We start from the raw sequence: 25,278 nt of genomic DNA, 5'->3' as shown, positions 1-25,278 counted from the left end.
AATTACTCCAGTGCAAGAATTATTTCAACATGATTTTGAGATGCGAAATGAGTTTAGCGAAAGCATGCAAAATATGTGCAATCTGGATAATAAATTAGTAAGAAACATCATCTTTTGCGATGGAGCTACGTTCTGAGCAGTCATGTGAACCGACAAAATTGTCGATATTGGGCAACAGAAAATTTCGCATTGGATGATGAAGGCAGCCAGTAGGTACCCCCAAAAAAGAAATGTCTGTTGTGGAATGATGCGCTAAAGAATAATAGGAACATTTTTCTTTGAACAGTCTCTAAAAGAGAATATTTAGAATTACTTGACTTGATTCCAAGTCAAGATGAGTCTTTATTTTCAAATCCATTAGAACCAGTCTCTAAAAATAGGCGAGTCGGAGCTTTTTTCAAAAAAAAGATCGCTGAATTTGAAATAAACTTAAACATTATTTATACGACTCATTGTATATCTGTAATGTAAATAATCAATTCACAACACTTTTCCATACTTGCTGTTCTTTATTTTGTCTGGCCCTCATGAACTTATGAATTGTTTCCGGTTTAGTTCATAACGCATATTGAATGTTGCAGTTACAAGTAGCCAACAGAGCCTTATTAACATTCAGCAAGAAAATTACTTAGGACTCTACATGAATTTACAATCAGGTAAATTTAATATTATTTGACTACTGATAGAAATCCGCTATAATTCCTTCTCCAAGCAATTCAATAACTTATTCGTTGTTATGTCTCATTTTATAATTTTACTAGATACTACAAGTTTCAAAACGCGTCAATTTAATGATTATCTTATTTCATGTAAACATTACTTACATCATACTACTATTTTTTAATTGTGAAAATGACTATCAATTATACCAATCGTTAAACATTTTAAATCATCCATTCCTTTTAAACCTAAGTTGCTTAGTAATCTTGAATGGTTTTTCATAAGCGTTTTTATCGCTTGAAAGTTACTAATAAATTGTGAAATCTGCGAAACTACTGTAAAAGTATCTGTTCCCATCTGCTGCTGCCATTTAGGGGCTGCTTGCAGTCCATTTTACAAACAAATCATAAAAGCACAGAATTAAATCCAAGAATTTATATCCCGACAAATAGGAAAGTCAGTTCAAAGTCTAGCTTCAAAAATATTATGCTGTCTGCTTTAAAAAACTAATGTCTTGTTTGTCTCATCAAAAGCCAATTTTTCAATGACATTTTCTTAATCAACAAATGGTATTTGAAATACCGGAAGGAGTAACGATGTTGATCGAATATATTTAGTTATTATATTCACTGCCGTTTTTGCCGAATTCAAGCCGAAATTCAGGCAGTTGCATATAATCAAATCCCCAATTCAGTTTATTCTGATTTAATATGTTCGAAACTTTTTGGAACAACTTTTAAAAAACATCAATTTTATTAACACGCCTTCACACAACTTCAGCACAAAATCCCAATACATTAAGTAAATTCAAGCCGTTCTTTCCGTGAAATGCTCGTACCTTAATACTAAAATATTTTGAATTCCGTTTTGGGTCAAGACGTGATTTGCAAAACTCGTTTAAGCGGCCAGCGACAAATAAGGCAAATTTGAACAGTCAAGGAACACAGTTAGGTATCAGTTTATTACACCACAAATCCGATGATGAATTCCTTGAACTGAATTAAATTTTGTTAAAATTCTTCTAAAATATATTCTTTCAATTCTGTAAAAAAATGTACACTCTGTTCATAAACAGTACCTACTATGCAGTAAATTTTAATCCTATAACTCTCTGCGATATAAATTCCATATTAAACACGTTTCATATTCCCACATAGAACATTGAACCCACCTTTTCTGATCAAGCCCTATACAAAAAGATGCCAATATGGCCCTTCTATAATCTCGGCATCAATGGAGAGTGCAGTTGTCGTTCCCATTTTGTGTACCCTTGTAGAATCGTCCCTTCAGGAACTTCGATAACTGATCTGAAATTAAATAAAAAATTCGTATTAAAAAGTGTCAGTTCGGAAATGTTCTTTGAGTGCAATGCTCTGATTATTATTAGGGTGGTTCAAGCCTGCATAGTAACTAGCACAAGCATTTTTGAAATTTGGTTGCTTTGGCTGACGATGACAACAGAAATGAACTCGTAATTAAAAATGGAATGTTAGACAAATAAAGGTTTCAATAATATCTGAACACTGCTTGGAGAAAATATGTTTGCATGTTGTACGATGAAAATATTTAGATTAAATCAATAAAATTCAAACACATCCAAGAAAGTATTGAAAATATTCCAAGTTTTGCATTGTATTAGTACCAATGTTGTGAACTAGACCACATCAGCCATAATAATATTTTTGTACTTGCGCTGCCGTTACAATTTACCCTTATCAGATTTTATGGTGGATTCAGTTGGAACGTCTTTCTGTGAGAACAAACATATATGGCTAATAATGCATACCAGGTGTTGAGCAGGGTTAAAAACTGCTAATTAAAATACATCAGCTGGCAAACCATGGCTATTATCAGATTATAGGGACCCAAAAAGGTCAATGCTTCATCATAAATATGTCTGGTTAAAATATTATTTATAATTCATCTTATGTAATAACATAATTATTAGATTAATTTAGACTTCTTAGGTATATTATGTGTTCTTACAAGTTCAGTCCAGCAGGTTATGAGGTGGATTTCTCAACATTCAGAATTACTTTGTTAAAAAAATGTGCATTTCTGTTTTAGTTTTTCGAAATTATTAAAGAACATATAGAGTGGTAGACAAATTGGCACATGACGATGAACATTTGAATTGAAAATAATGAAAACAACGAGACGTGGCTCCTGCGCTATTCGACAAAGGAGAGACTGCAAACCACTTGCAGCCCTTAAATAGGGGAGGAACTACAACGAACTTCAATATTCCAACAGGCCATAACATAACACAAAAGCAAATCAGAATCTGATTTCCTCGGCTTGTTGAAGGTGATCTTCATGAAAACAAATGTAGGTACTTAGAAATATAAATGTTTTGCCAATTTTAGAGGGTGCTCTTTGATGGTAGTTGCCTGATTTAGAAAAACCACTAGTTGCGCTGCGCCCAACAATTGTATGCAAAGTTTTGCGATCTTTTAATTGGAGATTTATTTACTTATCAGTTTAAGACATTGTCGATATCTATAAACTGACACACATTTCAAATGTGAAAAAATTACTTTTTGCACAACCGCAACATAACAAATTTTCATTTCTAGCTTTACTACACCTATACTTATATTAAACGGGCTTAGAAAAAAATATATATGATCACAAATAATTGATGATTTTTTAAATTTTGAAATCTCATTAACAATGAATTATTCACAAACAACTCATAAACTCATGATAATTCCATTGTAGAAAACACAAATTCAACTCCTTAGGATCAGCTCCAAAAATTATATATTTTTATTGCCCATTTTTCATTGCCTGCCGAGTTGATAAAGTAATTTTTTGTAGTTTTGAAATTGCACATTTTCCATTGCACAACTCCAGCTTACACTGGAACGATGGAAGTACTTATAAACGGTCATTGGAATTTTGTGTTCAATAGTCTCAATTTCTGTTCAAACTATATCCCACTTTCGTTAAATTTGTAAAGGGTGTTTTTTCAGAGGTTTAGAACTTTAAATTGAAATAAAACTCATAAAATTCATGTTAAGATAATGGTACTTGCTTTATTAAAAGTTCAATTTTATGCTATTATAGCTTAAATATGATTTGGGGCATATGGGCGGACGCGGCTGGCTCGAGTGAAGAGCAATCCACGAATAAAGTCCAATTTACGACCATTCTGATTCCACTAGTCCATAAAAAGCACATCAAATAGTGAGTTTTTTACGCAACCAATAATGGTTGCGTACATAAACAAAATTGCCGGATTTAGAGCGATGGAAATCCAGAAGCCATAATTGAGACCTCGCTATATCCAGACAAACTCACAGTTTTTTGTGCTTTATGGTCTGGCAGACGTTTGGTAGTGGTTGAAAATTCGACCAGATTTCTCTTCATTCGAGCCAGCCGCGGCGCATTATACCCCATATCATAGTTAAGCTATAGATACCTATTGGTATAAAAGTACCCTTTCAATAAAGCCACGTTAACCGTTAAGTTCTGTACCTCTAAAAAAACACGCTTTATTTAAGTTGCTGTTGACACTCGCAGTTATAAAATAATATCAACAATAGTCAACAGTTGGATCAAAAGACAACAAATAATACCTAATTAGGCAAAACGAACTAGCAATTTTAAGCGCTACTTTGATTATTTATCAGCTTCAATAAATCAATTTTGTGGAGCATTTTGTTTACGATAAAATCGTCTAATGCGCTCGTGGCGATTTGTTTATCTTTGGCCGTTTTATGTACGCCGATCATCCGAACGAGTTGGAAGGTGAATTCCTTAAATTGATATTGAAATATTGCACTGTGAACTTGCTACAAAGTTCTCGACAATAAAAAAGACTGCGGAGTAAAGCAATTAATCATCCAAAGGGCGATAAAGCAAATGGTTACATCATCGTGTTGCCTTCGGAATACGGCAAAAGTTTCAATTTTGCGTTAATGTTTTCAAAAAGTTGTCTTTGTGCCTTGTGAATCGTGTCCTAGATGGAAAATACAGAATCGACTGTGAACCTTCACGGATCAATTAATGGGCCAAAAATGGAAGATGTGGCGCCAGCTTGGAGAAAGCTGGTAAGAGTGATTTCTAGTCTTTAAATTTATTAGCTTGAACTGAGATTAGTTTTCGGAAAAGTAACTGGAGTTGAAGATTTTTTTATTTACATTTCGTATTGACTGCTTTCCTGATTTCCTATAACAATGGCTTTGAACAGATTGCCTGGTGTACTAAACACATTTTCTTCTTCTTTTCCATTCCAGGTGGCACGATGCAGCTTTCGGTAAGTTTGGCATTACTTTGCCCCTGGTTGCCATATAGTTGTAGAAGTTTTAGTTCCATCTTGTCTACTTGTATTTTATCATATTGTTACATTTAATATTTATTCGACGAGGAGCGACGAGGGATTTCCTGGGTCTGGATCGGGTTTCCAAATTTTGTCGAAATAATTTTAAGTGAGATTTTATACATTCGCTCGAGGTTACTGTTTTCATCCGAGCTTTTATAATCTAAATGTACAATCAGTGTCGTTCTTTTTATCGTCGATACTTCTTATCATCGTGTAAGGTATTTTGTATCAATTACTGACGTTTTTCTGATGTGAATTATACTCTAGTCGAATGGTTCAATTCTCAGTAGGTATTGCTCAGGTTTTCAACACTAAATGATCAGCTTTTTCACAGTAGACTGTTTTAAATATGTAAAATATGAGTGTTTTGCTGCTGTAAATTTCAAGTCTTCCTGCTTCGAAAGCTCATAATCCTCCATAATCTAGACTAGGTGATGGTCTAGCGCATAACGTCTTAAAAGGCTACAAATAATCCTGACCTAATAGTTTAGATTGTGTGCTGTTTTTTCAAATTTCACACACAGAACAAATTATTTTTGCCAAATGATTCGTGCTAGGGACTTTCAACGGCCAGGATCTCCGTCCGATTATTCCTGCTCTTTTTGTAGGCTGCAAGTGGTCCAGATCAAAGATTATGACTTGCTTGCTCTGGGATTTCTTTTAAATTTAAGCCACTATTTGGCGTTGAATTTTAGAGAAAAAAACGGAATTTTAGGGATTTCCATCTGTCTGGATAGGGACGGCAGTTTATTTTGTAGAAGTAGATGGCTACCAGGGTAGTAGTTTTCCTTTGATGGCATTTATGCTTCTCGCATATGCAGGTTCTTATTTCGTTTCTTGAGAATTTTATATAGCGGTTTTTTCAAAATAGTGGCGCACTTCTTTCTGCTATGCGTGACAAACTCTTGATCTTATTTTAATATCTTCTTGCGTCTTTGAGCCATTAATATCATATTATATCGATTACTTATTTTGTCAGAATATGATTGCTTTCAGGTACAGCAAGCCACTTTTTGTAATGTCTCACTTTACTAGTTAGACTTTTTCTTAAAGCTTTGAATGGCATTTGTCTACATTTTTGCGATATTCGATTTTTCTGTTCTTGCATACATTAGGTGCGGTTTGGTAAACCACTTTTTTACGGAAAAGTCCGGATGCGTCAGATTTGGTCACCTTGCTGTGCACTCTATTGCACCACTTCTAGTCTGAAAGAAACCGATTTTCTAAAAAGACAAAAGTGCTAAAAGCTTTGGTGCTTCAATTGGAAAAAAACAGCTAATTCGAGCGATGACAAAAAAACTTCTTGCAGTTTTTGTGCCAAAATCCTCAAGAATTCACCACGAATTCATAGCTGATGAACTTGGTTGCTTAATCAAAATATGAGTCTTACATAAAAATAAATTCGTAGGTTTTAAAATCTATATAATCGTTCTTCCGTTTTTTTTGAACAAAATTTTCAAGATATAATTCTTAGGGATCAAACTTCGATAACTTGCAGAATATAGAAGCAATCAATTTGGCTGATATATGGGTGTTAAAGTAGTTCTTCTCTAGTGTTCTATCACTATTCAATTTATAATATTAATGCAATACTTTTTCTTTAAAAGATTCAGAAAGCACCATTAGAAGGTATAAATTTAAACCCCAGAATTTTTTGGGAGCGTTTGAAAAAGTATATGAATTCTCAATACTCCTTCGTATGTTTTTTCGGCTTATTATAGATTTTCAATGTATCTTTCAAACGAATACATCTTTGAACTAGAATATAAAGACGCACTGGGCCGGTTTTCTCCGAAAATCTATTCGCTTTCCAAAAATGCAAACTGTTCCTTTGTAAAAAGGGCAATTGTCTCTTTGTGTTTGAACACAATCGAGAAAACCGTATTGAAGAGAAGAGATTCAGTAGCTCTCGCTGTGCATAAAATGTCACAAATATAATAGGCCATTAACAGAGAAATCTTCACTGAATGAACATATCAAAAGTTAATTATCAAATAATTAAACCTTGTATGACTGATGTTTCCTTTTGTGAAGCGTGGTTCCGGGCTAGTTCGGGCAACACCACAAATTTCAGAGACAAGGAAAAATAAAATTCAGCGTTAATGAATTAACGCTATCTAATTAATGAAATGAATTTTAAAAAATGGCGATAATACAGTTATTGAAATTTTACAAAAAGAAAGAAGAAAATGGATTTAAATTAAAGGCGTAAATACATAGCATATCTAATTAATGAAATGAAAGTAATTAAAGTGACATGAGATGAATCTAATACAAGGAAATCGAATAAATGGCTCTGTTCTTGCTTGCTCAAATATCAACTCTACGTCGCTACCAAAATCGCCGACTCCTCGTGCTACCAATTTCCGCTCCACGTGCCACTCCACTCTCACTCCAGTCTCATCCAGACTGTCCCTGGCCATCCACCTCACAATTCGTCGGGAACCAGGAACCAGCTTCATTGGTTCACCTTCCTGGATCGATATTGCGTCCTGCCCATTCAAAAACTGTGGCCCGCAAAGGTGGAGCAACCACTACGTTGCCAGACAAAACCATGACAAAGACTGCTGATATTTGGGAGCCAGATACAAATATTTAAACATTAAAATATAAATAGTACCAAAAATATTAGAAACCTTAATCTGACAAATTTTGTTTACTAAATATATATGGTATTATCCACATTTATTGCTTACAGCTATCTAATTGGCCAATAGGTTAGCAGACACGTTAACAATTCGTTCAAAACCGCAATGTCTTTGAAGCGCTTTGACTTGTGGCAGGCAAAAAGTCGGATAAGCTCAACCCAGAAGCCATATATACACATTAAAAGTTAATTATTTCAAACAATTGGTCAATTATTCTAAAACAGTGTCTATGATTTGGAACACCATTAGAACAGATTCGTAGTGTGATGGTCAATTATTGCTAATGTATGCTTGACGTGCATTATTATTACATGATGTGCAAAGGTATCCAGCCAACTCATGTTAATAGATTGCAGTAAATAGATCCATTTCCTAATTGTGATTAAGCTGAAATTCTACCGTGGAAATAAACGATCGCGTTGCAATATTGGCTCTATTGGAAGCATACAATACCGGAACACATTAAAATATTATCAGAGATTCTGCTATGGAACCAAGAATTTGACTTGCAATTGGAGCACTTTAATGTCTTGTAATGTCCCGATCAGGTGGCAACCAAATTGCAAAAACAATATCGTATTCAAATGCCAGATGTTCTTCGACGGAGCAGTTTTGGTCGTTCAATTTTTATGACGACCCTTGCCATCCTAAACAAGATGGCTAGTAAAATGCGCTTTGCGTTCGAGTTCTCCACTTCGTCGATTTAATTCAAGTTTTGTTTGACTGTGTTTAGGAATAAACTCTGCATTAAGTCCCCGGTTTAAGTTTGTACCAAGTCGGAAACGGCCTAAAGCACATCTAGAACAAACGGCGCCATTAATCTTAACTTCAAATTGAGGTAGGTAAAGGAAGAAGTGCGTGTTGTCATGACATGCAAGTATCGTAGCTTTCACGGTTGACTGTATAATGGGCATTTTCCCTTTTTCAGTTCCACACTGCCGTGAGATATTCTTTTACAACAAAAGTGGGGTGGCTCACGTACCTACCTTTAATATAATTTGCTTTATGGGGTAGAAACTTTAAATTTTTGAAAAGCTTCAGGCATTCGGAGGCATTTATTAGAACATCACCAAATTGCGCTTCAAACCAGAGTTAGTTCGGGATGCTGATTTATAAACATTTGGTTTACTTATTAGCTTTTGCAAAAGTTGGACTTAATTCAGATCATTAGATGCGGACAAAACTGTCGAAAATCGGGAAACTTCAGAGCCTTGAAACCCATAGGAAGAAGTAACAACAGGGGCCAAGGTTCGGCAACCGGTAGGACCTTTAAATAGTTTCGTTTCGTACTGCCCACCTGCAAAGATATTGCCCGGGATATTAAACGAAGGACTTGAAAAGCACATTTGTCTTTGGATGTTGAATAGCACAACTATGTACAACTATTTTCTATAAATTTTAGACATTTGTACATATCAACATGTTTCGTAGCATGTAAATGCTACCTTATAACAATAAAGAGCGCATATAATTTTCCAAAACTGTACTTTGAACAGAGTGATAAAAATTCGGCATGAATTAATAAAGATTTGTTTTTTAGTCAACAAGTACGGATGTAAAATATTTAAACAAGGGGGAAGAATATGCAGGGTCGCAGCAGAAAATACATGTAATTTTTTAGTCAAATTGATCTACAAAATTGTTTATATTTTCTATATGAGAAACCCTATGCCTAAACTCAGCAGTTTTCGAGAAAGACCTTTTAATCATGTTGGGATGTGGTGGAAGAAACAGGAACACACAAGAACTCAAAACAAAGTTTTTGAACAATCGAATACCAAATTTCTGGAAATACCAATCTGTTTGGCTTTCGCTGTCGTTTACGACTTGTTAAGATAAGAGTCAGTCAGCACATGACCACGATAGAGGGAGTATTCACTAGTTTTGTTTACAAACACTTTTGTAATTTTTAAAATAAATTTTTCTCTCATTGATTGTCAACTCATTATTTGGAAAAAAAATTGATTTATCAGCGTAATTACTTCTTAAAGTTAGCAAAGCGAGAGACGCAAGTCCCTTTCTACATAATTATTCTAAACAAAATTAATTCATGATCATGTTTGCCACGACCTGGCTAAAAACGGTGGGTGTCGAGCATTCGTACGTTACGTTGCGTAGTGTTTGTTACGCTGGAGTTTTATTTATTTTCTACTGAAATTGATGTCAACTGCCGAGACAGTGAGGTCACTGTTATTTTCGTAGAATGGGAATCCCGAGTACATGGTCAGTGACGGAGGGTTCTTATCGGTCAACATCACATTTAAACGATTGCAGTAGATCAACTACCAATGCGAACATCGATGTCCAAATTGATTCAGTTAATCATGCTATTACTCAGAGATAAGTTTTACACTAAACTTATGCTGCTACACGAGAAGTAATGCGTGCAGGGATTCACTTTTCATCGAAACTAGCGACTTTGTAAGACAACTATCTCTAACATTGAGTCAGGAGCTCGTACCAATTGCACTATAACTAAAATTGTTATTATTTTTATTTTATTTAAAAGGTGTTGTCCTTAAGTGCATAAGGAAATGAAACCTTTAGGGGGTATTTGTGAGAATTCGAAACTAAAGCTCATGAAGAGTTAAAGATTGTGAATTTTACGACTCATTGTGTTTAAATTGTGTGAGGTGGAAAATAAATTACACATAAGTACAATGTTACATTATTCAGTTGGTTACTGCTACTACCTACTTCAAATTTAGGACCCAAAACTAAACAACGAATATCTGTGCGGCTAGTGCTAAACAAAAGCTTAGTTGATATGAACAGTTTTTGTTTTAAGTTAATTTGGAAAGCCTTCATAGTTACCTCCCTTCTAAACTTTCCTCGTAAGTTCAAATACTAAATGTTTTTTTTGTAGGATTGCAAAGCCCCTTGCTGGTTTACAACGGTGGAATACATTTTCTAACAGAAACTAGGGTTACTTCTAAAAGATAAAGGAGCCTCGGTAACTTACTATGATGTTCAGGATGTAACCACCAACCGCTGAACAACCGATCAAGTTAATGCTTATGTTCAAATCAACGCCAAAAGTTAATCGATTATTCCTACTTAGGCAACTCTCTACTTCTATAGGCGCGTTAAGTATTAAAATAATAGTGATTTAATTATACATATTTAACTGTATGCAAGCAATACTCACAGGCCTTAGTGTATGACCAACATTGTCGCAAACATTTGTCGATTTAATAATGTTTTCCTTCAGTAAACAGACAATTAATTTTATAGGATGTCGGACACTTTGGCATATGTATACCGGACAAAGCAATAAAGATTTTAACTGCTCCATAAACTTGTACCTTATTATTTTATTAATTGTTTACCCATGCGGAAGAAATAGAACGAAAATTGATTTCTATTCCAACAATAATTTTTTAATTGGATTTTCTGCAAGATTGATAACGAATGACTATGAAAGTTGCATAAATCGAACACTGGCTCCAATTTCAAGGATTATTTTCCAGCCTGAGAATTGATTCATTTGGCAAACAAGTTTGTAATGAATATATAGATATGTTCCAGGGTTGTTGATTGAACTTTGGTCACCCCATTTACCATTTTAAGGTATAAAGGAAAATTTTCCATACAGAAGTTGTAGATATTAACGTATTTTAGATGTTAGTCAATTAGATGCAAAAACGGGTTAGGTGGTAAACATTTATTACATCTATTAAAAATTAATGAAGAAAGCTTAGAAGTTAATAATGTCTCTTCTTCTCACACACAGATCTTCTGGAATATAAAAATGTTTTTACTTTTATAAATAAATCATGGTTATTAACATCGTATCGGAAGACGTATCAACAAGAAGTTGGTGTGTACACACTGGATAAAAATCAATCAAATAACTGTTTTGTAATAATGCGTGTATGTAATTAATTAAGGCCAAGTACTTCCGACATTCACGTCATCATCAGGCCCGTTGTCAAAAGTACTTGGCCTTAATTAATTACATGCACACTTCATTACAAAAAACTTGTTTGATTGAAAATTTATTTTGTTCAGCAGAACTTTTTTGTAGGCAATTTATGTCATTTAGGCATAGAATTATATTTTATTTTTATCAAAAGGCCAATAATTTACTGAGAAATGTATTCGCTTCGTATCCGTATCTTCTATTAGATAATTGGCGTTACTTTAGCTGTAATTACATTATTCCTTGTTTATAATGCTTCTTAATTTACGGAGAAAAGCTGTTAATATAGTAGCTATTAATAATATTAAGTGCTTGCTAGTTGCAACTGCAAATAGCAGTGATAGTAAAAGACTACTAATTAGAAACTTGTCGGAAATTATAAGTACTGCCCAGTAGGAAAGATTATTTTAGTACGGCACCAGGATCGTTTGATAGGTGAAATAAATTATAGTTATTAAAAATCGAGCATTTAAAAGTAGTTGACAAATTATTTCGCATTAGATTTCAATTTTGTACATTTACTGTCTAAGTAAATAAAATTAAAGGGCCGTACAAATATGGTCCTTCAATGTAGCCTGGGCTAGATTTTATAATTTTTAGTCAAGCAAAAATACTAGATTAGTTTTGCATTTTCTTTTGCAATTGCTGGTAAAGTGCGTGTGTAAAATTCTCTTCTTTCGCCTAATTTTCCCATTAATCTTGATCATTGATCATTAAGTCATTTCTCGTATCGTGTTGTCATCAGTTTCAAATTTCAACATATCTAGAAGAATGAGTTCTCGCCGCAAAGAGTTATTTAATCCAGCTGTTACAAATATGTTTCAAATACTTAGATACAGCTCAATTTCGGTCTTTATGCCTGACAATTTTAAAACTTCTTTAGCTGTTCAGACTTTAATGGTAGCAAATATTAGATGGTGAAAACATCTAGTCTGAGATATATATATATCTTGCCGTCTATTGCAATAAATTAGCGACATTGCCGTTTTCTACGTTTATAAAATCGAAAAACTGGTTTTTCAATTTTTTACGATTTGTCTGAATTGCTTACTAAATTGCATTAATGACAAGAGCATTGCCAAAGAATACGGTTACTATCCAGGTAATTTTTGACATTCTTGTCCCAAACCCTGGATTTGATCCTGATATTTGAATTTTTCGCCTATTTTGAATCGAACGGATTCTGTAGTATCATTATTTACATTTCTTAACATTTAAAGAGCTACTTCTTATATTTAATATGCAAACAAAACGCTTAACTCATTAAGCTCAACAGTATTAGATGGAAACGGTCAATTAAAATCGATTTAGTCTGAACTTATTTGAGTTGAAAGCAGGTACAAAACTGATACTTTTTGCACTCTTTCAAAAACATTGACACAATAAAAAATCTTTTGGCGGACCTCCATTGAGATTTATTAGGGTCGCTATTGACTTTGATTCTGGGAATTTAACCAACACATCTTTACGCTGAACATACGTTTCTACCTGAAAAAGGAACCATTTCGCTCCTATTAATTTTCGTTGCTTAGTGTGTGTGTACCTTTTTTTGCAGACGAATTTGCAATATTATTTCGTCAGCTTCCCTTATTCATGTCTTGAATAATGTTAAATGAGAATGTGCTAATACATAAAATATTAACTCGTATCAAGGCGTCAACAAATACGAATATAATAATTACAGATTGTCTCAATTAGAACAATTGGCGTTGATATAGCAAAAAAAAGCTATTATGTCATCAAAAACAAAAACAGCCTTAAAAAGCACATTAAAGTAATTACATCCTATATGCATATTAACCAGTCCACTATTAGCCATGGGCGTACGAAAATGAAAGAATTAACATTGAAGTATTTTTAATTATTTTAATAGGTTACGTTAAAGCATCTGTCCACATGTTCAATACTAGTTTCTAATTTTACAAGATCTTGATAATTGTTATGGTAAATGCTTGATGTTTATGTCATCCATTTATGACTATTCAAAGCGTCTTTGCGACTCAGTAGTGTATGCGTATCTAATTTTATTTTATTGCCAGATACTTGTGTACGAACACCTAGAAAAATGCAAGTACTGTTGAGAATGGTAATTTTTCACACGTTCATCGCTTCAATTTATTTGACTGTATTCCTCCCAAAAGGCAACTTTTTAGTTTGTATGTCTGCTGAAGTGTTTACAGAGAAGCTAATGAATTGTTCCGTTTTTGTTCTTTTTAAAAACCCTGAGTTTGTCTCAAATTACAAACTCAGGATTTTCAAGAAGGCAAAGACCTAAAATGACGTTAATTTTTACCAATGATGAGTTTGTGTAAAATTTTAAATCTGATGATGGCGTGGTTGTCTCCCGAAACGTAATGAAATAGACGATGTTTCAAAATTTTTACTTCACACTTTGACTGAAACCCAGGAAAGATAGGAGTATACTTTTACTCTAATTTAAATTATATTTGTTGCAACATTTTTCCAGTCTACTTTATAAATGAGAAATCAACACTGACCAAAGAACAGCACATTAGCTACGAATATAAACCTTGCTTGCCAATAAAGATGTCAAGGAGAATAGAATATATCATCTGTTAGGAATTCAAAATTTAACTCTATATTGGTACGATGATTGAGAATGAAGACGACGAAAACGAAACTATAGACAGCCTGAACTATTTCAGGAAAAAAACAGCACGCAAACTTCCCAAACTATTGCGATTAGAGTTATGAAAGGAAACTGTAAAATGTTCATTTAACAAGTGATAAAATTATGGTTCCAGAAACTACATGTCGAAACCCACACAAAATCAATGACAAGCTTGCAAATATTTTTGTGTTTTTTTGGAACACAGCCAAGAAACGGCCATTCAAAAGTGACAACAAGGACTTCAAAATTATCAATGGAATAATTATCACAGTTCTATCCCAGAAACATTAAAATTTTTGATTTATAAGTTGAGGATTAGGGCAAGTGGTTATTAATATTTAATAAACAATACTTGGGATTACTCAAATCGGATACAGTTCTATACAAGTTTTATTCGATTTCTTTTTAGTACCGTTATATACGGGGGTGTCCATTCAGTGCCCTCGCCTTTCTTCGCGCTATTCGACATACCTTACATCCTTAAATGCAATCTGAATCAGCATGCTGAGCCGATCACGCAAAAATAAAATGACCTAAATTGTTGATTTGAATGGAACCATCAAATCTCCATAGGACAAAAATCAATATTAAGTAATGGTTTTTTACCTTTTTAAATAGGTGGTTGCCATTATACCGAAAAGCTATTTGATATATTGGCACACTTTAGCCGCTTTTTTTCTGAGCGATTTCCTTGATGGATCTTCGGATTATTTATATGCAAAACACATTTGTTTATATTATTAGCTATTCTACGTGGCCAGTTTAAACAGATTAAGGCGAGAATAAGCACATTATTTAATGAGCAAATTTAGCATAAACTGAACAACCTGAGCAAAAATTATTGGCATCCAAAACTAGTGACTGCGAATTAAAAGCACGTTTCAACACTGTTCCATGCATATTCATAGACCTTCACTCGCAATAGAGAAACGAACTTCGGCTTATGCACGTGTGCTGGACAAATATAAAAGAACCAATTATTCATATTTTAAATTGATCACAGTTTAGGCATAGTGTAAATATTATTATTCAAGGCGGTTTATTTATATTCGAACATCTCCATCTAAAATCCCATTATTAACCTAACTAAGGAAGTAGGTACGAGCTTGCAAGTTTTTCTTATTAGTTCAGTTTTATTTTTCACATACACTTTTTATTTGCTTAAAAAAAAGTGAAAAAATTGCAAAATGAAAGCAAAATATTTATGCCTACAGAAAATTGGGGGCTGGCTGATTGCAAACAGATGAAGCTTATTGAGGTGCTGCAAGAAGGTTTTCATCCGACATTTAATTCAACGACTCATCTTGCATCTTGCCAATTTGCTTGTGAGAACAAAAAGAAAGTCGAAAAAGCTACAAACTGAGTGAAAGCAATTTAGCAGAGTGTGAAAAAATGCATTTAAGTTTTGGTAACATTTTGGAGAAGTCAAAATAGAGTAAAAAAGGATGACAAAATTAGTGGTAAAGTTAATAAAATTGAAACTAAACGAGTTGTACAATCATTAAAAATGTAAGATTTGCAGATGTTTTTTTCACCAGAGAAAGTGTTTTGAATGCAAAAAGTCTTCTGTAATATACATTGCGTGATTAGCGGAACCCCAGCTGCCGTGGGCTGCTGGAAAATCGCCCGATAAAGGACAACTAATGTATTTCACGAGTGTATAATTAAAAGCCATGTTAAGAAAGTCATCTCGTTAATCCTGTTATCCAATTAATTCGTATAATAAATTTCCGAATAAACTGTAATCATTACACGCCTCGCTTTGCACAACATAATAAAACGCGGTCTGAACCCTGCTAATTTGCGCCCGAAATTAAAGCCCATCCACGACTTGGCTTGTCCCGTCGTCGTCTCCCTACCGTGGACAATTTACTTTACATAAGCAAATCAAAATGCAAATTACAGTTTCAATATTGATCCAGAATGATGGGCTTGCGCACTGTTTACTTAAAATCGCACTTCCTCCCCTAACTGGCACAATGGCGTGTCAAAATCGATCCAGAGTTGAGGCGAGAGAAGGTGCCTGGTTTACAACAGAGTGATTTTCCGGATATTTCCTCAATGCTTATCACTTTCAGATTGGCAGGGAAAATGATTTGCTATTTGTCGTAAATTTTTCACATTTCTCGATAGAAATTGGTTGCCTATTTATCCTCAGCCTCTGGAAATTATTGGAAGAACTGCAGAGCTTCAATGATAGTCATGATATATGAACAATGTAAGAAATGTGGACGCTGACACGAATAAATGTGGGTAGTAATAACTGGCAAATAAAGGACATGGTCGATGCTTGTTAGTCATCCCTTGAACCGTTCGCCTCATCAATTATGCGAAATTACTTTAATGTGTAGTCAGAGTTTCCAAGAGCATAAAAATGCCCAACAAATAAGGTGTGCAAATATTCCTGGCCTAGATAGTTTATCGCATTATTTTTGCCGAGATGAGTATCGCATCAAAAAACTTTACAACTTATGTTAAATATTAGCATAAATAAACAATTACCATCTAGTTTTAAAACATGTTTGATGTGAATATTCAATTCAACTTTACGCAGACGGTGGAATTTAAAGTGTCAACATTACCGCGTGCCAAGGTTTTTGATTGTTTTAAAACAGAATCAGCTTATTATTGTGACTGGAAGCGTCTGTGTTTACTGAAATATTATTATATTTTGGCACTTTTCTTAAATAAATTTACTGACCACAAAATAGTATTATCAATTTTGACTATTCGCTAGTCAAAGTGGGTTTTTGCTTTAGGCGCATTTTGGCTAAAATGGGTCTTGTACGACTGTGTAAATTTACTACATTATAATTTTTTGACAGTTATTTCAAGTACGATAATCTGGTGATGCTGCGCTTCATTTTCAAAATTCTACTTGTATGGGCTGCTTCTTGCAATCAAGAAAATTGTCGTATTTTTGCGTCATGTTATCAACAGTAAAATTACGGCTACTGACCAAGGCATGTGTTTTCCAAATGCTTCTGGTTTTATGAAACAGATACTTCTACATAGGGTTAAAATATCTGATGGGTCTGATGTAATTTTATAAATAACGCCTCATATTGTTTCTTTGTACTCATCTACTAGCAAAGAATTGCTTCCTCTCAAATGCTTCTTTACTTTAAATTTTTTTCCAGAAAACACACTTTAAGCTCTCTGAATTGTGAGTTAAGCAAATGTTTAGCTATTGGAAGAAGATGAGGACGCAGTTACATAATTTTAATTGAAAAAATGCAGCTGAAACTTACTTAATTTTATTATAACCCTGTTTAGGCTCAATTTTAAATATTGGAGTCCGTGACGGTTCCACCTTCTTTTACTAGTTTCCCCTGACAATTAACAATAAATCTTTCTCAGTATCATAGAAAAATACATCATTTCATTAAAGCTGTTGCAATTCATAAGACACCCGCGCATGGTTAAAATAAATTATTACGCTATCTGCCGAGTCATTTTGCGAAAATCCCTACCCATATCAAACGTTATGTGGAAGTAAACGCAGGGGCTGCAAATTCTCTGTTACATTCGAGTCTAGGCCTCTCCTAAAATGTCTATATTTTAATCAAAAGCCTAGAAAAAAGATTATAATATTGATGAGAGCATATATTTTAATTACTTCGGATGCAAGTTACCATTTCATTACCATATTCCAGTTACTTTGTTGTTACGTTGGAGTAATTAGCAACAATCGCATCCAATGTAAGCTGGGCAAAAGTAGGGGTAATGATATTGTGGTTCGTGATCTCAATTACACACTAGTTTCCACTACTTTAGTGGAAAGCTTAATTTGACTCAAAACTGTTATAAATCGAGTTTCGCCCAAAACGGCTTTCATTGCTTCAAATGGCACAATTTACAAGTTCTAAGCTAATTACGCATACTGAGCAAAACTTACCTAACTATCTACAAGTAATATCACAAAAACAGCACATTTTAGGAAAAACCAAGCATGAAAACGGACTAAAATTCTGCAAAATATGAGCGTCTAAACGGCTCTACGAGACCGCGTTTTACAGCAGCGTCGACTTCTAACAACTGTGGGTGCGCAAAGCGAGAGCGGTTGGCACTTACTTCGACCCGACCGGCTCGAAACCATTAACATAAATTATTTGGGAGACAGTTAATATTGGGTCATAAAACGGGACCCTTTTTCTGCCTAAAAACCCCGGGAGTTTAAACATCCACAAGGAGATTTTTCAGGGCAAAGGAAGCCGGCCAATTTTGACCTTTGAAGTTAAATTTCGATCTTTATGCAATTAAAAGACTTCCGGTTAGGACAGCGGCTGCCCCTTGATGAATGGCATTTTAAGGGTTCACAAATGATTTTATTTTTGTTCCTCACACTTTCGCTAACGTCTGTTTACCTTTAGCTTCAGAGGGATGCTGTGCGGTTCTGTTCTTGGCTAAGATCAGGAAACGCAAAAGTATGGAACTAAATCATATTCATTAAATTAAGCCCGCCTAATATAATGGTTTTAAACGGCTCTGTTACGACAAGGTCTTATAAATATGACATTTCTGAGTTTTTCATTAAGTTGATCATTTAATTTAATTCCCTTTATCATTTCTACAACAGGCCGACAGCATGATAACAAATACGAAAATGAATAATTATTTTCACGGACTTATGGACTATGTTTAGCATTGAGTTTATCCTAAGAAAAGATTTGGCTTACGTCAAATACGCCAATGTGATAATAGAGTTTGTTAGACATTAGATTATATACAGGATGATTCAAAATTGGCGTCATTCCTCTGGAGGTGTTGGTTGGCGGTGATTTAGGAGTAGAGAAAAAATAGTAAAAAAAATTAATGGTTATTAAAAACTGAGACATTTGCAAAAAAATATATCAGAAAAACGACAACAATGTTTTTCAGGTAATTTTCCTAAACTCCGGTAACCACGGATAAATAGAGAAAGTGCCAACAAGCTAGACAAGTTAAACGGTAAATTCAATAGGGATCGTTCAATAACGGAACCTATTTCGAAACTCATAACCTCGAATTATTAATTTGCTTACAAATTACAAAAACATACATTTGAGACTGTAACTCCAATCAAGTGCTTGTGTAATCCCCTTATTATGCACTCGTCTCGAGTAGCTTCTCGTATTCGGTTAATTAAATCCTGCTCAATTTATATATAGGTGTTTAATAATCCATTGGTTTAATGTGTATCTTACATACGTGGTAGGAATGTGGAGTTTTTTCAGCTTCTGGTATGTTACTGTAGCATTTCCCCTGAACTAATCGCATATCCGATCAATTATTGTTCTTATTGACAAGGGCTATCTATCCACGTGTAACTATCTGTTGATGACAAAAAACATCATTGCCACTTTGACTTTTCATAAACAAATTGTAGAATAGATTTTTTTACTATCAAAAATTTTATGCTACCAATTAAACATTTTCTAAATAATGACTAATTGCAAAGTTGAAATTCGATTTTCAACTGTTAATATTTCCTAGAAATTATCGAAAAAAATTTTTCAATATTTTTCTCGTATCTTCCAAGTGAGCCCCTATTACCCCTTATAAGGAATGACGCCAATTTTGAATCGCCCTGTATATACAGGGCGGTCCAAAATTGACGAATTTTAAATAACCCATAAACCAACCATAAATAGTCTGAAACGTTGCCATGTTTGTCAATAAATATCTGTTTGGGTATGGTTGCATTAGTGCTCTTTGAGCACTGAAGAATTTTTAATTTCTAAAATTTTCTTTACGAATCGGAAGTTTTAATCGCACAATTAATGTGAACATTTATTTGAAAAATATTATGGGTGTGCACTTCATTCCATGAACTAAAATAAGTGCTGAATTAATACGTTTATTACGCACCCGAATCTATGAAGAATATTAATATAATAATTGTAATATTATGTAGTAATAGATGTACCCGCTGAAAAATTGAGAATTTCTGCACTGTTACTAATTTAAACAAGGAAAACAAAAGCTACGTTTTTGTACTACAGCCCTATTATTAACAAACTTTTGGTTACATCCGTGTTTTTTTTTTTCATTTTATTTAAACTTTATAACCATTTTCTACAGATTTCGTATTTTTCAATGCTATTTCCCCAGTTTGGTCCAAATCGCATTTGATTCATATAAAACCTATTATTCATTGTTAAAAATATATTAATTCAGCCACTTTTCATTTAAATCACTGGATGGTAGCAAAGCTTTATATTTTTACTCTCATTTAAAAATCGTAAATGTGGCATCTCCAATGTTTTGGCTTCAGAATCATACCTAGACTTTAAATTTGCAGTGCGGCAGTATATTTTAAGAGGGTGCGATTTTTAGTCGGCCTTACTTAACCAATTACCAAAATTAATTTAAAACAAAAAACACAATAGCGTTAGTTTCAGTGCTTTAAAAAATGTACATTTTTATGCGATTTTGGCGCTTATATTGCAGCAAATCAACAAATACATCAAATATGAAGCTATTGCTGAGTCGACTTGAAAACATAATGCAATATTTGATTAACGCTTGCTGAGTAAAAAACTGTTAATCACATATGTATTTATATAAATTAGTTATTTTTACAAAATCTGTTCCACAGCTCCGTTCGAAGGAGCAGATTTAAGTTAGATAAATTGCTATCTCTAATCTAGCAAAGTCCTATAACTAGCAATATTTCTTGCTTGTTTCTCGGTAAAACTGGATTTAGATATATTATCTTTTGAAAGTCCGAGGCAGATAAGGTCGCGTTGTCTCAGCAGGGATGATGTAGGTTGAGATTACTAGCGCCTGCTAGCATCTATCTGGTCAGCACTAAGATAATGTTAGAAATCTGCTTTTTAGGCTCATTTATGTAGTTGTATTAAAAGCTCTAATAGTAGATATTAATACATTGTTTGGTTTTCACAGCTTTTTGGTTAAGACTTCTAGAATAACTAAACCATGTTTGTTTCTTCCAAGCAAGCATGTTATCTAAAGTTACAGCTCCCAAAAAGTATATAAATTTGATTTCAATGCAAACATATCCATATTTGTTTGGATTGAAATAAAAACAATTTATTGATTGAAATAAAAATGAACTAATAAACTATTATTATTGATGATAGGAATAACATGGATCAATTGTGATCCGTTTTAGCCTGGTCACTTTCCTCTACATATGTAATTTTACTGCCATTTAAATTTGGTTCAGTCATAATTCCACCAAATGAATAGTTTTTGCATTCTATAATTTTTTTGAAGAAGCAGTTTACGTGTACATACCAATAATGTACAAGCACTTGTTTTCTTCTGATTATCCGTAGGAGCAGCTATGCTCACGCCACTGGCGACCGGATTCGTCAATTTTGCCCCAGCACTTGTACTGTTTGGTCTCCTGGCTGTACCTAAACTTTCATCAAAATATTACAAACGATACAGCAATATCAATAAATTTGCACTAAAATTGTGCATGAGAAAAATATATTTATAACTACTTGTGCTAATAACCTGCCAGAAATACATGAGCGTTACAAACACTCTGTATATTACCTTCGATTTTTAAATGTATTTTTGTTTCCAAACAATATTTTATACTCTTGACTAATATTTTCTTTTTGAGATGAATCCTTTCAAAAACGGGATCAATCGTTTCCGATATTTCTCCCGGTCCACATCGAGTACGTCAGCGGAAGACCCTTTACGCAGCTGTCACGTCAGACATTGATCCATATTTTGCCTGCCCTCTCAAAGGGATTAAGTTTAATACCGCCTTTTTAATCATGGCTCTGCATTATGGCCGTGATCTTTTCACTGGGATTGAACATGTCCTACTTTTTCAATCGCGTCCTCATTCTCTTCTGATTTAATTTATTTTTACTTTGTGTTGCTACGTTTACTAAAGTGTGACTTAACATTTAAATAATTTAATCTTTATATTATAATAATGTATTATAATTAATATATTATTAAGAGCCCCCTTGGATTGATATTTATTTCAGTTCATGCGTATAAGAATAAAATATTTTTTTGTCTTTTTTCAAATTAGATTTAGATTTAGATTAATTATTAATTAGATTAGCAAAGATGCGGTAGTAGGCACTAGTAGAAGAACAAAAAGTTGAAATTTTCTTAAAAAGTTGCTATCCCGCACCTACACAGATGCGGTGTTTGAGTGAGAACCACGCGATGAAGCAGAAAACCGAATTTTTCTAAATTTGGAGCAGCGGATATTGAAAACTCTGTTTAAAATAAGTGACAATATTGTGCGTGGAACAGGGAATAATAAATAACAAACACGGAAATTGTGTATTTATTTTTGATTAGATGAAATTGTGCCTCAATTGAGGCACAATTGATACGTTCACGTATTAAGTACTTTTTACGATTCTGTTGAAAATCACGTTTTAAAATTTTTTATTTAAAACTGATTTCAATAACCTATTGGCTTCATTTTCTGCTAAGGAACATATGTGAGGTATGTAATGATTAAAAATAATCAACATGCCGACATCAAACAATCTAGTGAATCTGGTGGATGAAAATATTTAAAAAAATATTCGCACAACATTTTTATTTACTACAAAACCACACAATATTCTTGAAAAGAATGCGTTGCCTTATTCATTATAATCCAAGGATTTTTAATATGTTTGGATGAAATTACTTCTCGGTTGCTTTACATAATGATGCTCACCTTACTGACCGAACATCGCTATTGCAGTTTGAGCAAAAATATTTACGTAAATATTTTTTGATGGAACGATGATTCCCAATTGAAACTGAAATGAACTACTGTTCTGATCTAGTAGCAGCAAGTAAAGTTTAAAGTTCCTGGAATTTCTGCACTTTAGAACTTACCCCGTAAAACGATATTGTGTAAGAAATTTCAAAAGTTATACTTGGGTGGCAAAAAGTATATAATATTTAGATACGGACTATTTATTTATTTCGCCAAACTAAAGCTAGATCACTTTCCCTTATCATAAAATATCATCATCCCTATCAATCACAGTTTAAGTGAGAATTGCCAAATATAATTTGATTCAAATATGTACTACTCTTGAGTTTTAAGCTACTTTTCATTTAAGTGATCCTTATTACTCGCACAAATATCAAGCTCCAAAAAACATTTCCAAAATAGGTAATATTGATAAAATACGCTATTGGATGAATTCTAGAAACAAAAATTAATATACTTAATGATAATTATTGTCTTTTAACGGCCAGAAGCGGCGGCATTATTTTCATGACAACATAATTATTGGCTGTTGGTCGATTTCGACTGGCCTCAATGGTGCAGGGGAATCTTTCAACCATGCCCTTTCAAGTTCTTTTCGAAATGGTGAGCAAATGGTTGTATACCATAAACCAATCAATTTCTCTTTGCGAGTGAAGATTGTCTCTGAAACCTGAAATATTTCCTATCAATAATTTTTTTCTGACTTGCTGCCAAATTAACTTGAAATTGTAGACCATTGTTTTAATTTTCAATTAATTGAGTGACCTAGAAAATATAGAGAGAAAAGGCAAGTGAATCTGCATTCGCCTATATGTTTAATTGTAAAGTTTTAAACTGTTGATAGAACGATTTTTGCGGACCATAGTAGAATAATTAATAATTTCGGTTGCGATAAAATTGAATTGAAAATTGCTTTCATATACACATAATCAACGGCAAACTGAACCAGTAAAATATTTTGGATTTTTGTTTAGAAGTTATGCAAATAATCAGACCAACTCAGGAAACACCTACTTCGAAAAATCATTTCAAGAGCAAGCTCGCATTTATGGGGACTATACAGTCGAAATAAGATTAATTAAGATGTCTTGCAATAATATTGACAAATAATTTTACTTATCACATTTTTGAATACATTTAAAAATCTCGTATCAAAGCAATAGCTTAAATATATTTTTTAAGCTTCTAAAGATAATCGAATAGCCCAATGACGCTCTTCTTTTTAAATATCTTTATAATTGCAAACTAACAGCAAATCTTGTATTTAGACGTCTAAGGGGTAGGCATATAGATAAAGCGGAATATGAATTTAATATAATGTTCATCAAATGTTGAACTTGCATTTAATATTGTAGTTTTTCATAACAAATACTGCTTGGGACGACAAAGGGAACCAGTTAATGTATAATTTTTTTGAAGGATCATAGCAACATGGCTTACCTCATAAAAAATGTTGTGTAAATTAATATGTTAGTTCATGTGTTCTCTAGATAGAAGAATGAGCTGTTAACTCGTTTACTTTCCAGCGTAACATGTAACATTTTTTAAATATTTCCAATATGTGAAGACGACCGGATCTACAATACGAGACTGTTTACAATATCAAAAGAGATTAATATAGTTATCGGATCAATAGAACTTTTATAAATGAAACGTTCTAGGCTTTCCTTGACACACCTCGAATCTGGTAAGTTTTTCGGCATTTATAAATTATAGCAGTTTTTTCTGGTGATGCGGGCTTGTGAAGTGAAGGTGATTCTAATTTACGACGTCCGAAAAATTTAAAAACTCACCATTTTGAAAAGTTTGTAAAATTTTCCGCACATTTTAGTCATGAAATCGAATGCTAAATTAATAATATTTCCTCTTACATGATTTTAGTACTTCTTCGATCTTCTGTCAATTGATAATCTAAACTAAAAGTGCTGCATATATTTTGAAAAGGTCGCAAAGACAAGGTAAATAACAATTTTTTTGTTAAAGTTTCCGTGTCTATATTTTAGTTATTTTTAGTTCGTGATGTCAGAGTCAAAACTCAAAGCTCTGAAATATTTCATAGAACCGTTATGAAGGCGAAAATGTACCTATAATGTAAATTAATTTAGAAAAGATGTATTATGTGAACATTCACCCCAACATTGAAACCCCAAAGGTGGTCGGCACTTTGACTGGATAAAGTACTCCGGATTTGTTGAACCTGAAATTGATTTGTCAGAAAAGAAAATTTATATATAGATAGAGGATAGATTTAAGTCACTAATTAATCAACCTGGATTCTCAAGTAATTTTTTTTTCAAGCAAAGCTAAAATTTGTAATAACGGTTAAAACCGCTTGGCCCATTTTAATTAGAATAAATGAGTAGGTATCTAATGCTATCACACATGCAAATA

At 33.4% G+C, this 25,278-nt stretch overlaps 1 long non-coding RNA gene across 1 annotated transcript; it reads left to right on the top strand.

The window, feature by feature from the left end:
- The first annotated feature begins 4,379 nt into the window (after positions 1 to 4,379).
- On the top strand, positions 4,380 to 10,939 carry LOC109538219. Its single transcript, XR_007280212.1, has 3 exons — positions 4,380 to 4,715; positions 4,902 to 4,921; positions 10,502 to 10,939. It is a non-coding gene; the product is annotated as an uncharacterized LOC109538219 (long non-coding RNA).
- The last annotated feature ends 14,339 nt before the right edge of the window (positions 10,940 to 25,278 follow it).

This window comes from Dendroctonus ponderosae, unplaced genomic scaffold, assembly GCF_020466585.1.
Source record: "Dendroctonus ponderosae isolate FM_Combo_2020 unplaced genomic scaffold, Dpon_F_20191213v2 Dpon_F_20191213_1, whole genome shotgun sequence".
NCBI lineage: Eukaryota > Metazoa > Arthropoda > Insecta > Coleoptera > Curculionidae > Dendroctonus > Dendroctonus ponderosae.
This window is presented reverse-complemented; position numbering and strand designations above follow the sequence as displayed.